General features: G+C 36.4%; 1 pseudogene; it reads right to left on the bottom strand.

Moving 5' to 3' along the window:
* Nucleotides 1-603: 603 nt before the first annotated feature.
* LOC120617137 (eukaryotic translation initiation factor 2 subunit 3, X-linked-like) lies at nucleotides 604-11637 on the bottom strand (annotated as a pseudogene).
* Nucleotides 11638-14906: the final 3269 nt, after the last annotated feature.

Raw genomic sequence — 14906 nt, 5'->3', positions numbered from 1 at the left:
TTAATTTTTTCCACTCAAAATTACAAAGATAAAGCAATATAAAACATGTTGAAGACTAGCAAAGGGAAGCTAGTCTTCAAGAATTTGTGTCTTCAAGTTTTTACTGCTATAACAATCCTTTCAAGCCTGGAGCTACTCAAAGATGAATCATGAATATAAGAAGAAAAACTTTATTTCAAACAGGTTCGGTGGTATGTGTGCTACAGCAAAGGCTGGTTATAGCAAATAGTTTCATTTCTAACCTGCAATAATATATAAATTAGATATTATTGAGGAATGATTAATTTCTGGTAAAATGTAGATTTAATCCAACATTATGCCAATTTTTTTACATTTATTATAGACCATATTTTAGTTCTAAAGTTTAAATTTTCATCACCAAAAGATAAGAATAACAGCTACTACTAAGGTAATAAGCTGTGAAATTCATTCCCCAGTATTGTTTTAAAAATATATCCCTAGATAGGTAAGAGAAGGTTTGACTTTATCCAAATGTATTCTTTAACTAGAATTCTGCAGTCATCATCTACTACTGGCTTTATTGTCAGTTCTTTTCTTATTTTACTCCAACCAATTAAATTCCAGTGTTTCTCAATTTTTTGGTTAAGGGCAATTTTTTTCTACTTCTGTGTACACAAAATTAGTCAAAAAGATTTTGCCAAATCAGCCTCGACTACACTAATTCCTCCTGTCGACAGAAATCCTATGTTCATCATTAGCACTTCATTCTTAGACAATTTTTGCATCTTTACTACTATCTTGTCTTCTTCAGTATGTATACCTGGAAGCCATCTAAGCAGGAAATAAGGAATTTCCAGTTCTGTGAAGTTCTCAGGTAAAGCTCCAACTGCACCAAGTACCTGCCCCACCAGTCTGTCAGCCCAACACAAAGTGAGGCCAGCTTTGGTTCCTATTCTCAAAAGACCTTCTGGAGCAGCATATCGAAGATCATTATGTTCTGCAAACGATGATACAGTTTTGGAAGGTTGGTTTACACATGAGTTTTCTATCACTATCTTTGGAAATTATACCAGGTCTGACTTCTATCTCCTAGTCCACTTTTAACACTCCTCTTAGAATATTACCACCAGCTACACCTCTCTTAAAGTCATCAACTTCATAGCCAAGTTTGTTGACATCAAAGGATCTAATAACAATAGTAAGTCAGGGTTCTAAAGTAAAGTTTCTTGGGGGCACTGGAATTTTCTTTACCATGTACTCACAGACAACTTCAATATTATATTTCAGCTGAGCAGAAATTGGAATAATAGGAGCTCCTGCTACTGTACCTTGTACAAATACAATGATCTGTTCATACTATCCTTTAGCTTGGCTTTCTTTTACCAAATCAATTTATTTTGTAGAATCAGTTTCATGATTTCTATAGCAGCCAAGTGTTCAGAGGACAAGATTACCAACTAACACAGGAAGAGCTGTATCCATCACTGCTGCACCCATCACTGCTACACTGTTCAACATAGTAGCCATCAAAATATCGTAGCCAGGACAGTCAACAAAGGAGATATGCCTGACTCATTTGAGGTTCCCTTTGGTCCCTGGAATGTCTGTAGGAAACTCATCTGGCGTACTACTTCCACAGGATCTATAACATTCTGGCTGAGGACAACCTTGGGTCATCAAGTTTATAAATCTTAGCATTAGCATATCCAAGCTTGATTGTAACATTTCTTTCTAGTTCATTTTCGAACCTAACAGTGTGAACTTCAGGAATAACTTTTACAACTGTGGATTTCCCAAGAGCTACATGACCAATTATAACTATATTAATCGTGGCTCATTTGCTGAAAACTTCGTGTCAAAGTAGAGTCACTCTAGTCTCGCACCCACCGTCTTGTCCAGAAGAAGGGTTGATTTTTAATATTGTATTTTCAGCATATAATTCTCTCAACCTATTAGGGTCAACATTGTTCAGAGATTATAATTTTGGGGAGGAAAATTTAAAACTGCTTAGAGCTAATATCATGAGATTTTGATCTTATTATTCCTCAGTGACTAGAAGGCAATAAATTAAAGCCAACATACCTTCAAAAAAAGCTATTGGTGTATAGAAATGCAACTTATTTATGAATATTAATTTTATACTCTGCTACTTTACTGAATTCACTTATCGGTTCTAATAATTTTTGGTAGACTCTCTAGGTTTCTCTCTGTATAATATCATGTCATCTGCAAATAATGACAGTTTTCCTTCTTCCTAATTTAGAGGCTTTTTATTTCTTTTTCTTGTCTGACTACTGTGGCTAGGACTTTCTCTCCACCTTCTTCTCTTATTCTGGGTATTTATTCAGGTCTGTTATCCAGTTGACCACACTCTCTTTACAGCAGGTGTTCATCTGCTGTTTAACCCTTCCAATGATTTTTATTTTTAATGACTATATTTTTCACTTCCATTATTCTCTTTTACTAAAGTACACTTAAAAACATATATTTTTACTTTTTATTATGTTTTCATATCGTTTGTCATCTTCTACTTATTTGATAATTTGAGCTGATGTTTCTATTATCTCAAGTTTTTAGGAATTTAACCAGACTATCTTCTCATCTGCCGATATTTGTTCATGGAAAATTTTGCCTTTTAAGTTTTGTATTTTGGAAAATGAGTTAATTTTAAGTGTGGCTTTATCCATGAAAATCCCGTGTAGCTTAGGTTTTAGGTGAATTCCCCCAGAGCATTTTGCTTCTGTTTCCTTCTTTCAGACCTCACAAGAATATTACCATTTACAATTGCATCAAAAAATAAATAAAATACCTAGGAATAAATTTAATCAAAGAGATAAAAGACTTATAATAAAAAATTATAAGACACTGAAGAAGAATAAATGGAAGCATATACCATGCTCACAAATAGGAAGAATTAACATTGTTAAAATGTCCATACTACGCAAAGCAATCAATGCAATCGCTATCAACATACCAACAGCATTTTTCACAGAACACAAACAAATTATCCTAAAATTTGTATGGAACCATAAAAAACCCCAAATAGCCATAGAAAGAAGAACAAAGTTGGAGGTCTCACACTATCTGATATCAAACTATACTACAAAACTATAGCAATCAAAACAGTATGGAACTCACATAAAAACAGACATATAGATCAATGGAACAGAATTGAGAGCCCAGAAATAGACCCACACCCTTATGGTCAATTAATTTATGACAAAAAAAAAAAAAGAATATACAATGGGATAAAGATAGTCTATTCATTAAATGATGCTGGGAAAACTGGACAGATGCAAATAATGAAACTAGACCACCTACTCACACTATATACAATAGTAAACTTAAAATGGATTAAAGACTTAAATGTAAGACTGTAAACCATAAAACTCCTAGAAGAAAACATAGGCACTAAACTCTCTGACATTGCTCTTAGTAACATTTTTTTCTGGTATGTTGCCTCAGGCAAGGGAAATAAAAGGAAAAATAAACAAACGGGACTACATTAAACTAAAAGTTTATTGCACAGCAAAGGAAACCATCAACAAAATGGAAAGACAATCCATTTCTTCTCCTGCCAATCAGGAGAAGATATTCACCAATAATATAATCTAATAAGGGGTTAATACTCAAAATTTATAAAGAACTTATACAACTTAACACTAAAAAAAACCTCATTCAATTAAAAAATGGGCAGAGGACCTGAATAGGTATTTATCCAAAGAGGACATACAGATGGCCAATAGACATATGCAAAGATACTCAATATCACTAAATATTAGAAAAATGCAAATGAAAACCACAATGAGATATCACCTCACATCTGTCAGAATGTCTATCATCAATAAATCAACAAAAAACAAGTGTTGGTGAGGATGAGGAGAAAAGGGAACCCTTGTGCACTGTTGGTGAGATTGCAAATTGGTACAGCTACTATAAAAAGCAGTATGGCATCTCCTAAAATACTAAAAATAGAACTGCCTTATGACCCAGCAATTCCACCTCTGGGTATTTATTTGAAGAAATTCAAAACACTAATTCGAAAAGATATATGCGCCTTTATGTTAATTGCAGCATTACTCAATAACCAAGATATGAAAGCAACCTAAGTGCCCATCGATAGACGATTAGATAAAGAAGTGGTATATCTATACAACAGAATATTACTCAACCACAAAAAAGAATGAAATCTTACCATTTGTGACAACATGGGTGGACCTGGAAGGTATTGTGCTAAGTGAAATAAGTCAGACAGAGAAGGACAAATACCATATGATTTCACATATATGTGGAATCTAAAGAACAAAATAAATAAACAGACAAAACAGAAACAGACTCATAGATGCAGGGAACAAGCTGATAGTTGCCAGATGGGAAGATCTGGGCACATGGTGAAAAAAGTGAAGGTATTAAGAAGTACAAATTGCTAGTTACAAAACAGTCGTGGGAATGTGAAGTACAGCATAGGGAATATTGTCAATGAAATGGTAATAACTATGTATAGTGCCAGTGGGTACTAGCCTAGTCAGGGGGATCACTTAGAACATTATATAAATGTCTAACTGCTAGGGTGTACACCTGAAACTAATATAAAATAATATTGAATGTCAACTGTAATTGAAAAATTTTTTAAAAAAGGAAAATGATAAAGGGGAATAAGAGGTTCAAATTTCCAGGAATAAAACAAATAAGTCAAGGGAATGTAATATATAGCATAGGGGATATAGTCAATAATATTATAATAGCATCGTACGGTGTCAAATGGTTGCTGGATTTATCATGGTAATCATTTCTTTAGGTATATAAATGCTGAATGACTATGATGTGCACTCGAAACAAATATAATATTGGATATTAGATATATTTCAATAAAAATATTTTTTAAAAAGCGAGGGGGTGGGGAAGAGAGAGAGAGAGAGGGAATATGCGAGAGATGTTAAATGAAATGGTGTAAAAGAGGAGTAACGTAAAAACTAATAGAAGTCCCAGGTGGAAAGAACAGAGAGAATGACAGAATGGAGGATTGATAGGCAATGTTTGAGGAAAATGTGAAGGTCAAAACGTTTACCAAAATTATAGAGACACTGAAATCCTTAGATTCAGGAAACAAAATAAGTTCCAGGCTAGAGAAATTAAATTCATCCCTAAACAAATGGTGGTAAAACTGCAGAATTCCAGATAAAGTAAAATTCGTAACAGTAACTAATGATAAAAGATTACCTACAAAAGAACATTTATCAGTATAACAGCAGATGTCATCATGAGCAATAGAAGTCATAAATCAGAGGAAAGAATTACCAGAATATACAGTGAACTATGCCCTATGATTTAACAAACAAATTACTTTAAGAAGAAAAAGAGAAGTTGATTCATCTCTTTTCCTGTCAATAAATGCTTGGCAGTAATTCAGTAAATTCACAGAATATCCTGACAACTGAAGGCTGAACCCAGCAATTGAAACTAATGTTAAATCACAGGTATTTTCCACTAATTAAGAGCGTGAGATTCTATGAAGGAATGTGGTTGAGTTATAGGTCAAGTAGGGAGTTGGAAATGCTCATTGAAGAAACAATATGTAATAACTAAGCACAATGCCAGATGTTGGGGTCAGCTAATCTAGATTTTGGCTGTTTAGACAACAGAGACACATGGTGGTCAGCAGTGTTTAATTTACACTATGTTCTAATGCACTGACCTGTAAAGGCTGTCAATAATACTCTTAATTCTTAATAGTTTGTATATAATAAAACAGAGCTATCAATGTATTTCAAAAGGTTTCATTAAATTTCATGTAAATGATACTTTTTTTTACTCCAAAAGAAATTCCTGTGTGAAAATTTAAAAGATATATACAAGTCACAAAAAAAAATATTTAAATTTCCTTTAATTTCATCATCCAAATAAAACATGATCGGCTTTCTAGAATATCCGAAGTATATTTTGTTTTATTATTTTTCATTAAGCTTTTTATTTTGAGAGACTAATAGATTCACAGGCAACTCTAGGAAAGAATACAGACAGATCCTGGGTACCCTTTATCTACCCAATGGTAACATCTTGCAAAACTATAGTAAAATATCACAGCCATTAATACAGTTAAATACAAAACATTTTTTTTCACTACAAGAATGCTTCATATTGCCTTTTATGAAGATTAACTCTCAAGTTCTACACTGAATAACAAAACCATAATAGAGTACTATGTCATGAATTTAACTCTATGTCATGAATTTAACTCTATCATGGATTATTTTCATTCTCTTGTACTCTCTCTGAACACTGGACATTTCTATTATTCCTCAACATTCAGCAGTATAAATGGCTTCTTCTATATTTGTAAATAACTGATCAGTCCTACCTTCATCCTCACAAGGGGGAGAACGGAGTAAGTCAGACAGAGAACGACTAAAGTACAAAATAAACAACAACAAAAAAACCCAGAAACACTCATATAGATACAGAGAACATTTTGAAAGTCACCAGATGGGAGTAGGGGGGGTCATTGAAAAAGGGGAAAGAGATTGAGAAGTACAAATGGGTAGTTACAAAATAGTCATGGAGATACAAAATGTATCAAAATAGGTACAAAATAGATATAAAATATCCTTGACTATAAAGAACATAGTCAATGATATTATAATAAATATGTATGTGGGCAGAGAGGCACTAGATTTATTGGAGTGATCATTTTGTGAGTTATATAGATCTTTAATCACTATGCTGAACACCTGAAACTAATATAATATTGTAACCCAATTATAATTGAAAAATTAAAAAAATATTAAAAAATACTATGTTGTAAGCATAAAAATAACTAATGTTCATTCAACGCTGTCCACTTACCAGACAGTATGCTATTTATTTAATAAGTATTAAATATTTTGGTTCTCACAACACATTTGTGAGGCAGATACCATTAAATTCCACATTTCACAGATGAGGAAACTGATGCTTAGGGATGTTATGTAATTCATCCAAGTCACTCACAGTTAACAGTGGCATAACCAGGATCAGATCCATATGGTCTGTCTCTAAATTCCAGGCTCTTTATGCTGTTTATCCTTTACATGACAATGATGTCTTCTGAAGCATTACATTGTACCAGAGAGCTCTAAACCTCCTGGCCTGACTCAGAAAAGGGACATGATCAACAACTTTTAAATATTAGAAAATGGGATTTATTTCTTTTGTTCATTCATTTGTTATGTAGCAGTCACCTGTATTCTCTTCATAGTCTAATTGAAAGAAAATGTTCTTTATATATTTGAAAGGAAGCCCATCATTTATTTATCAAAAATATGTTTAAAATGCTTACTATGTGCCAGGCATTGCTGTAAGTACTTACAGCGATTACCAAAACAGGCCAGAGATTCCTGCCTTTCAAAAGTTTGCATTTTAGCATTAAGGAAGAAAAATAAACAATAGCTAAAATATATAAGAAACAAGTAAATTTTATAGTATGTTTGAAAGTGGAGGTACTAGGAGGAAAAGAAAAACTAGTGTAGTGTAAGGAGGGTCAGCAGAGGAATGCACAGGTTGTAAACAATATTAAACAGGTTGGTCAGCATAAGAAAATGACACATAGTGATGAGATAATTAGTCTTTGGTGAAGAGGATTCCAGGTAGAGAGAACAGCTCTAAAACCTTAAGTTGGGAGAGTGCCTGGCTTGTCTGAAGAATGGCAAGGAAGGTTACTGTGGCTGAAGCAAAATATTACAGTGAAAAATAGTAGTAGATGAGATAAAAGAGACATTATAGGCATGAAAGTCACTGAAATATTTGGGGATTTTTTTTTAAGAGGCAATGGTGTCTCTGTTTGTTTTTAATAACAGCTTTATTGTGATATAATTCACATACCATAAAGTTCACACTTCTGAAGTAGACAATTCAGTGGTTTACAATATATTCACAGAGTAGGACTACCATCATCACAATCTAACTCCGGAATATTTTCATCAGCTCCAGAAGAATCCCCATATCTTAGCAGTTGCTCCTTACTTCTCACTTCCCCTGGCCCCTGGAAACTACAATTTTACTTTCTATCTCTATGGAATTGGCTATTCTGGACATTTCAAATAAAAAGAATTATACAATATGTGGCCTTTTGTAGACATAAGCTTCTTCTGCTTGGCCTTATGTTTGAAGGTTCATCCACAATGTAGCATGTGTCAGTATTTTGTTATTTTTTAGGTTGAATGATACCACATTTTGTGTATCAACTTGTCATTTGGCTATCCAAATGTATGTGTGGGGATGTTGCTTAACCGTGCCGTCTGCAGGCACACCGCCTCTCAGCTCCTCAAAAGCTTACAAACTCAGAAGCCCTCCGAATCTCACTGTTTAGGGGTTTGTATGGCAGTTTCATTGCATAGACATGATTGATTAAATCATTGGCCATTGGTGATTGAACTCAATCTTCATCCCCCTTTCCTCCCCTGAGGTGGGGAGGGAGACTGACAGTTCCAATCCTTATCATGGCTTGATTTCCCTAGTGACTGGTCCCCAATTTGAAGCTATCTGGAAGCCTTGACTATGACTCATTCATTAGCATACAAAAGAATTTCCAATGGTTTTAGCAGCTCTGTGCCCGGAAAGGAATGAATGCGTGTGTGTGTGTGTGTGTGTGTGTAAAGACCAAATATATTTTATTATGCCACAATACTATATAGTAATAATATTTGATTTTTTAAACTCTGCAAATATAATAAGTACTAAAATTTTATATTAAATTAAAAATTATGCAGCTGAATTCTGTCTGATATGTTTCTCTCTTCTATGTCTAGCATCTTAATCCACTTTCATGTCTGAAACCCCTGCACGACATTTGCCATTTGAGCTCCCATTGGGAAGATAACACCTATGAAAATGTGACAATAGTTGCCCCAAATTTCCCAAAAAGTATCTAGGGCAAATGCTGCTAAAGACTATGAAGAAGATTCTGGAGACCACAGGACTGTCAATAAAATACTTAAATAAGCAAAAAAAAAAAAAAAAAGTCAATAAAATAGTGGTCAAAATAGACACGAACAGGAAATAGGATTCAAAAAGAAGCCAAGTGTCATTTAGGAAGAAATTATAACACAAAACTCAGAGCCCTCTTAGGCCTAAACTTCATGTACATATTAAATATTGGATGGATGATAATGCTTGGTGGATTATATTTGCCAAAGGTTATTTGTATTTTAAAAAGAAATTAACTTCTAAAACAATGCAATGCTTTAATTCACAACAAATATTTGCTGAGCACCTACTTTGGGGATATGATGGTGAGCAAAACAGAAACTTTTGCTGAGGTCATGGAATTTAGAGACTAGAGGTGAAGCCAAATATTATTAATCAAACAACACTAACATTTGTGCAATTGCAAACTGAGGCAAATATGTACTCCAAAAAGAAGGAAAATCATTCTGGGAGAGTTTATATAAAAGACCCTGATCAAGGAAGTCTCCTTGAGGAAATAAGCATTAAATTGAGATCTGAAGGATGAGTTAGGTTGAATGGTCTGAGTTTTAAAAAGGGTTTTTACCAGAGGGTTGGTATATTAGCTTGCTAGGGCTTCCATAACAAAGTATCACAAATTATGTGGCTTAAACAACAGATACTTATTGTCTCACAATTCTGAAGGCTAGAAGTCTGAGATCAAGGTGTCAATAAGATTATTTTTGAGAGTGGTGAGGGACAATCTGTTCCACGTCTCTCCTCCAGTTTCTGGTTATTTGCTAGAAATCTCTTTGCTGTTATTTGGCTGTAGACCTCTGCGGTCATCTTCATATGGCATTCTCCCTGTGCACGTATCTGTATCTAAGTGCACACAGTTCAATCCATAACAGTTAGGGCAAAAACAATGGTAAGTAAGAAGGGTCTCAAATTCACTTCCTGACTTTCAGATAGGTTGCTCATGAGAGAGAATAAAAGCTTCTACTTCAGAAACCTGATAGAAATTCAGTGTCCTCCAAGGAGTGTTGGATAGCATTTATACCAAGAAGGAGGCAGAAACTTAACTAAGAAGAAATTGAGGCTATAGGACACTGGCTGATTATGTAGTAGGTATACCAGAGAGCACGGTGGAAAGTTTGGGAGGTGGGAGAGGTGTGGGCTAAGGACAAAGAAGTATAGAGCATTATGGGAATGAAGGGGAGGTAGAGGAAATTGATCAGGAGTACTTATATTGAGGTCTCTGATAAAACCAGGCATGAGAAGCAGGGTGGTTTTAATCTCAGATGCCTTTTTAAGAAAGGTCAAAGGCCCTAAACTACCCAGTCTAGAGCAATGTCAGGATCAATGGCCATAGTCTATGCCCTTCTGAACAAAACTAGGACCAAATACTGGATCCACCAGTCACTAGATGTATGTGGTTGGGCCAGCTACGGCACCTAAGCTTCAGCTTCTTCATTTATAAAGTGGGTAAAGTAAATAGTAGCTGAGGAAGTTTTTGCAATCTCTGTATCACAATTGAAAGCCTGGAGGATTCTCATGCCCTCAGAAAATTGTGTGATCTCTCAGATTCTCTATTCCCTGATTTTAAATTTGGAATTGCAATGCCTTATAGGGGGTTGCAACAATTCATTGAGATATTGTTTCTGAAAATGTTTGGAAAAATAGAAATGTAATGCTAATTTTCTCTAGGTACATTAAAACAAGATTATGTTCTGTGATTGTATCTAAATGCATCATAGGAGGGTGCACAAGAAGACAGCCCTCACTCTGCATGAGGAAAGCAGCCCCACTCTATTCTACTACTCTCCTCTTCACCAGTCTGAGTTAATCCTGTGTGCCAATTTATCTTTCTTAATCCACCTGGTTCTATTAAGAGATCATTCCTGTTAGTGTCCTCACCAGTTTATGGGAAAGAAATCTTGTTCAAATTTTTCCTAATGGCTCAAAATTCACATCCCTATCCTCTTTGGCTTACTCTACAAATGCACATCTAGTCAGAGCTCCGATTTTATTTACCAGAGATTCTGGATGTCTTAGACTAATTTTGCAAGAGCTTTCAGTTTTGAGGCTAGTCTCTGAAAAAAATGTATCCCTGGTCCTAAATGTTTATTCTTATTCTTATCTTTAGGAACTAGGGGAAAAAGCATGAATTAGGCAGTGGAGTAAGTTGAATAGTGTATTTCAAAAAGATATGTCCAAGTCCAAACCCCTAGTACCTATAGATGTGAGTTTATTTGGAAATAGGGTCTTTGCAGATGCAATTAAATTAAGGATCTCAGCATGAGATAATGCTGGCTTTAGAGTGGGCCCTAAATCCAGTGTCGGATGTCCTTATAAGAAAAAAGAGAGGGAGATTTGACAACACAGAGAGACTCAGAGGATAATGCCATGTGACGATGGAGTCAGAGATTGGATTCTGACAATCCTCTCCCCCCCCAAGTTAGAAGAGAGGTCATGCAATAGATTCTCTCTCATGCTTATTACTTGAACATTACTGCTTAAATCAGGTATGTGAGATCTGGAAGGAGGTGCGGGAACCCCTTTCCCTGGGGCCATCCCAGGGAGTACTCCGGAACCTGGGCACCACAGCCATTCTCCGACCTGTGACACGGCTGGGCCCAGGACTACTCTCCCAAGCCGCAGACTCCCAGTTGCCCCATGGAAGCTGAAAAATTTTCAATTCAGCAGTGCCTTTTTTATCCTCCACCGCTGGTTGGCTCTGAAAGTTTTGGCCGTCATCGTCGCAAAACCTTCTCAGCTTTCCTCCAACCTTATGGTTTTGAACAGACTTAAAACTCCTCCCTTTGTCCTCTTTCTCTCACCTTCCTTCTCCTTCTCCTCCCTCTGCCCCCTCCTTTTTTTTTTTTTTTTTTAACAAGACAAAGCCGAAAGAGTTTCTGACCCCGCCCTTGTGAGATCCAGGCCCAGTTGCGCGGCTCAGCCACCGCGCGCTTCTCGCTGCTGGCTGAGCGAGGAGTACGCGTGCTCCGCGTGTTCCTGAACCGCGCAGCGGAGGACCCGCGAGTACGTACCTGTGAGAGGGCCTGAGAGACACACTCAATCCTGCCTGAGGCCTTTGGGGCTTTAAAATAGCACCTGCCTGTGCTTTAGCTGAGGCGCCCATCCTAAAGGAGGCTGCGGGCAAGGGGTACGGGAGTGACTGCATCTAAGGAATCTCCGAAACGGTGTGTATGAGCGCACGCAGGAGAGGAATTGTGGAGAGGAGCCAGCTCCTACAGTGGGGACGGAAGGGAGGAGGAGGAGGGAGAGTGTAGAAAATTTGGAAGGAGATAGCTGAGTGTTTGAGCTAGAAAGGTTCAGAGATATGGTGGGGCCGGAGACCCCGAATGGGAAGGCAGGGCATTGGGGCACTGAATCTCAGTCACAGGGGGTATATGGAGAAAGAAACTTGACATATCAGAGGCATTCTGTCCTTCTGCTCTAAAACAAAACAAAACAAACAGGAAAATTAAAGTGGCCTTAGTGAAAATGACAGAATAGGAAGCTCCAAGGGCCAATCCCTATCAGAAACACCAACAAGATAACTGTCAGAATTGACTTACTCTGGAAAATAGTCAAAGGTTTACAACAACCAAATAAATGTTTGATAAAGAAAAAGATGACTTAAACACAGCATAATGGAGACAGTACTAGCAACCTTAAGGAGATAAAAAAGGATTATAAGAGAAAATTATGAACGATTGTATACCAACAAATTAGGTAACCTACCTGAAATGGACAAAATTCCTGGGAACACACAAAGTAACAAAACTGACTCAAGAAAAAAAAAAGAAAATTTGAAGACTTATAACAAGTAAGATTTAATCAGTAGTCACCCTCCTCTCCTCCACACATACGCAAAGAAAAGCCCAGGACTAGATGGCTTGCCTAGTGAATTGTACTAAAAGTTTAGAGAACAATTAACACCAGTTCTTCTCAAACTCTTCCAAGAAATAGAAGAGTAGTGAACACTTCCTAACTCATTCAATGGGGCCAACATTACCCTGATGCTGAAACCAGACAAAGATGTCACAAGAGAAGAAAACTACAGACGAATATTCCCTATGCGTATGGATGCAAAAGTAAATAAATAAAAATACTTGCAAACTCAATCCAGCAGAATGTTAAAAGGACTACACACCACGAATAAGTGAGAGTTATCCCAGAAATGCCAGGAATTCAACATATGAAAATCAATCAATGTAATATACCATATTAATAGAATGAAGAAAAAAACCATGATTGTCTCAATGCAGTAAAATAATTTTATAAAACCCAAGTCTTTCATAATAAAAATATTCAACAAACTAAGACTAGAAGAAAACTTCCTCAATATGGTAGGGCATTTATGAAGAAACTACTGCTAACATCATATTCAATGGTGAAAGACTGAAAGATTTCCCACTAAGATCAGAAATAAGACAAGAATGTTTGCTTTAGACTGCCATTCAAAATAATCGGCATTGTCCTGAAAGTTCTAACCAGAACAGTTGGGCAAGAAAAATGAAATAAGAACCATCCAAACTGGAAGGGAACAAGTAAAACTACCCCTCTTTGCAGATGACATGATTATATATATAGAAACTCCTAAAGAATACACACAATAGACATGCACACACACACAAAATTCTAGTAGGGCAAATAGACAAAATCAGTGAGGCTGCAGGATAAAAGATCAACACACAAAAATTATTTGTATTTCTATACCCTAGTAATGAACAATCCAAAAAGTAAGTTAAGAAAAACAATCCATTTTTTAATAGCATCAAAAAGAGTAAAATACTTAGGAATTTATTTAACCAAGTCCTTGTTATACTTATGCACTGAAAACTACAAAACATTGCTGGAATTAAAGACCTAAATGAGTGAAACGACATACTGTGTCCATGGTTTGGAAATATTATCAAGATGGCAATAGTAAACAAAGTGATCTACATATCCAATGCAATCCGTATGAAAAGCTCAATAGCCTTTTTTTTTTTTGCATAAATGGGAAAAGCTGATTCTAAAATTTATATGGAATTGCAAGGAACCCTACATACAAGGTTGAAACAGATCAAAATAATTTTGAAAAAGAAAAAGTTGGAATATTAATACTTCCCAATTTCAAAACATATTACAAAACTACAGTCATCAAAACTGTGGAACCAACATAAAGACAGACATATATTCTGGAGAGCTCATATAAGTGGAATTATATTAAATTCTGGACATTTCATAGAAGTGGAATCATACAATGTGTCCAGAATAGGTAAACCCATAGAGACAAAAGGCTATTAGTGGTTGCCAGAGCCTGAAGATAGGCAGGATTTAATGAAAAATGCTTAATGAGTATGAGGTCTCTTTTAGAGGTGATGAAAATTTTTGAAACTAGATAAATGAAAATGATTGCACAACGCTGTGAGTGTACTAAATACCACGGAATCGTATACTTTAAAATCATTAATTTTGTCATGCAAATTACACCTCAATAAAAAATAAATAAGTTACTGGAGGTGTGGTGACCTCCCCTGGGAGGAAGCAGCTTAGCCTTCCGGACCCAGTTGAAGTTGGACTCAGTCCATGCGGCATTCATTCCCTGCTCTGGCAGAGAAGTTTCTAGGTCAGCAGCAACTTCACAGCCCGCTGGAGTAGCTAGCTGCTGGCGGGTAGGTCCCAGAGAGCTGGGCCGGACAAAGGGAGCCAGCTCATGCACGCCCCGGAATGAGTTGTAGATGGGGCTCCGCGGTTGTGGGCTACCTGCTGGGTGTGGCGCTTTGCGTAAAATACCCCAACCTTGCGGGAGCTTGGATCTTGGAGCCGGGTAAATAACGGAAGGCCAGGCAGGCGAGAATCTGTCAGTTTAAGGTGTCCCTTCAGACTGATGAAAGGTTTCATCACTTTTTACCCCATTTTTTCAATCCCAAGACCCGACTTTTGACATTTTATCATCTGAGACCCGGACGTGTCTTACAACCCACGGTGTGTACTCTTACGCTACAGTTTTCTTTTTAAGAGGTACATGAAAC

This window comes from Pteropus medius, unplaced genomic scaffold, assembly GCF_902729225.1.
Source record: "Pteropus medius unplaced genomic scaffold, Ma_sr-lr_union100, whole genome shotgun sequence".
Lineage (NCBI taxonomy): Eukaryota > Metazoa > Chordata > Mammalia > Chiroptera > Pteropodidae > Pteropus > Pteropus medius.
This window is presented reverse-complemented; position numbering and strand designations above follow the sequence as displayed.